Here is a 3,266-nt window from a genome sequence, read left to right as displayed (position 1 = left end):
GAAATACTTTTAATCGTTTAGGAAAGGCGTAACACCAACGTTATACACACTCTTTCAGAAAATAGGATAGGAGGGAATACTTTCCAACCGAATTTTAGAAGCCATCATAATCACATCAATACCTGACAACAGTATTGAAAGAAAGAGAAATTATAGGTAGATCTTTTATGAAGACGTAAGATATATGTGCATGTATCTTAAAATACTACTCAGTTTAATTGAAGAATGTTAAAAGGTTAATAGGTTATGATCAAGTTGAATCTATCACAGAAATTGAAGATTATCTTATCTTAATATTACAAAATCTGTGTAGTTCTACATATTAGCAGAGAAAAGAAAGTATCTCAATAGATCAAGATAAAGCATTTGATATTTTAAATTAAGGTGAAGTAAATAAAACACCTTTAATCTGATTAAGAATATCTGCAAATACTACTACTAAATTGGGAAATATTAAAAACTTTTTTATTGATTTAAGAATGAGACAAACATGTAAGCTGTCACTACTTATACTCAACCTTATACTGGAAGATATAGCCAGCAACATAAGAGAATACAATGAATAAAAAAGGCATAAGGTTTCCAACAGAATAGGTAAAACAATTATTATTTTCAGATAATGTAAATTTTTATGTAGAACCTGCAAAAGAAACTGAAGAAAATTTATGAAAATGAATAGTTAACTATAGCAAGTTTGCTATATGAGGCTTATATAGGTATATATTAAATATCTATAGATAAGTTTTATAGGCCAGCAACAGACTAAATAGGAAAATGGTGTTAATGAAAATACTTCTATGCTACTTACAATTGCATTATAGAGTATTGAGTCTTTAAAAAATAAATTCTTAAAAGGATGTGTGTGAAATCTATTCTGAAAACTATAAAAAATTTCTGGCAGAAATTACGGAACACCAAATCAATATTTTAAATGTATGATTCAGTATTAAGATAATGATTCCATGAAAATTGACTATGGTTTAATGCAATCTCAATCAAAATTACAGATAATTTATAAGGCAGTTTAAAGGATCTAAAATGCTCCAGGTAAACTTGAAGAATAAAAATAAAACTTTTAAAACATTTAAACAACCAGACATCAAGACTTATTATAAACCGACAGTATTGAGACAGAATGATATAGATACAAAGATAGATAAAATAGAGTAAGTTAATGTAATAAAATTTTAGCAAAAATGACCTTCACCTACGCAGTTGATTGATGACAAAGACCAACTGCAGTTAAGTAGGGAAAGTATAGTCTTTTTAATAAGTTGTTTCAGGTTGAAAGATTAACTAAATGGGAAATAATGCACCCTAATATCTATCTCCTAATATTTATAAAAATCAACTTCAAGAGGACTATATTTTGGGAAGTGAAAGGAAAATAGAAACCCTATGAAAATATTTTTATGTCTTTGAAGTAAAGTGAATTTCTTAGAATGAAAAATGTAGTGACAATAGAGAAGGACACAATTACACTACTTTAAAATTCAGAAGCTCTGTTGATTGAAAGACACGACACAGAGGGTAAACTTTAGCTTCATAGTTAAAGAAGATATTTGCAATACCTATAAACTGTAGTCTCATCTAGACTATGAAACAACTCTTATGAACCAAGCAGAAAAAGAGAGCTAACTTACTAAAATATGGGGAAAGTATTGAAACATTCGCACTACAAAATATTACATCTAAATAAACAGCAATTATGAAGGTACTGAACAGTATTGATCATCAGGAAAACATCAATTAAAGCCAAAATCGGGTAACAACATGCACTCACTGGAATGGCAAAAATTAATAAAACCAACAATAAAGTATTGACATGGCATGGAGCAATTGGAATTCTCATACACTTCTGCTGAGATTATCTACTATTTTTGGTAAAATACACTTAAGTTAATCTATGCATATTCTGTGCTTAACAACCCTTCTTATAAGTATATCTCAAGTTATTTTCCAGTATTCATTAAAAGACAAAAATATGAAATTATACAGTTGCTCAAAATCACCCAATCCACAATAGTCAAAAATAACACAATCCAAATGTTCATCAAAAGTGATACATAGCAGTGAATGAACTATACTAAACATCTGCTAATACAGCCTGAGGACAACTCAGCTCACCTGTTTTTGTACAACGACCAGGTAAAAATAATTTCTACATTTTAAAAAGAAGAAAAGTAATCAAAATAATTAAAAATGAACAATATTTTGTGACATATAAAATTTTATAATATTTACATTTCCATGTTCAATTTTATTGACACACAGCCATGGTCAATGTCTATGCATTTTCTATGACTGTGTTTCTGTGAAGAATTAAGTAGTTGCAGCAGAGACTGTATGGCTAACAAAGCATAAAATATTTACTATCTGGGTCTTTTTATAAAAAAATTTCAACCTTTTTCCATAATAGTGAGTTAATGAACTTCTGCTACCTATGATGACATTGAAAAATCACACAAGCATAATGTTGAATAAAAGGAAAAAGATGCAAAGATACATGCAAATTGCATGATTGTATTTATGATACATGCAAATTGCATATTGTATTTTGTATGTATTTAAATTTGATTATATTTATATAAAATTTTTTAGTAGGCAAAACTAAGCGATAGCAATAGAAGTCAACATAGTGATTAATATAGGCAAGAAAGTGTTGAATAGAAGTGAGATTATCAGGGTGAATAATTTTACCACAATAATTTTGGTATCTCTGATGCCTTACATAGGTCATGTAATTAATAAAATTTATTCATTTGTACCAATTAAATGTTATCATGTCTAATGAGAAGATAATGAAATACTGAGAAAAGATCATGACTGAGACAGAAAGGAATGGGATCATACACAGAAAGCCATGACAAATAAAGGATGTAACTTACCTATATTTACAGTAATAATATTAGTTATTATTATTAAAGTAACACCAATTATAACACACTTTTTATGTTTGGTCATCATACCTGAAAAACAAAAACAAAGACATTTAGGAGACTTCTGGCTCCAAAATGATGGCATAAAAGTAAGTTGGCTTTAATGTCCCCCATAGAAAACAACAATAAAACATTAGTGCTGTGATTATCACCAGGAATATCCCAGAATTCAAATATGAGAAGGAGACAATTCCTGGAGCCACAGAAAAGTGAAAACCCAACAAAAAACTCCATACAGATAATAAGAGAATTAGACTTCCATATCCATGAGGCCTTTCCCTGCAAATCTTCCCAGTACCCAAGGGCATGGAAACATCATTTCTATAC

The sequence above is a fragment of the Symphalangus syndactylus genome, chromosome 5 (assembly GCF_028878055.3).
Source record: "Symphalangus syndactylus isolate Jambi chromosome 5, NHGRI_mSymSyn1-v2.1_pri, whole genome shotgun sequence".
Lineage (NCBI taxonomy): Eukaryota > Metazoa > Chordata > Mammalia > Primates > Hylobatidae > Symphalangus > Symphalangus syndactylus.
Note: the sequence above shows the minus strand (reverse complement) of the source record.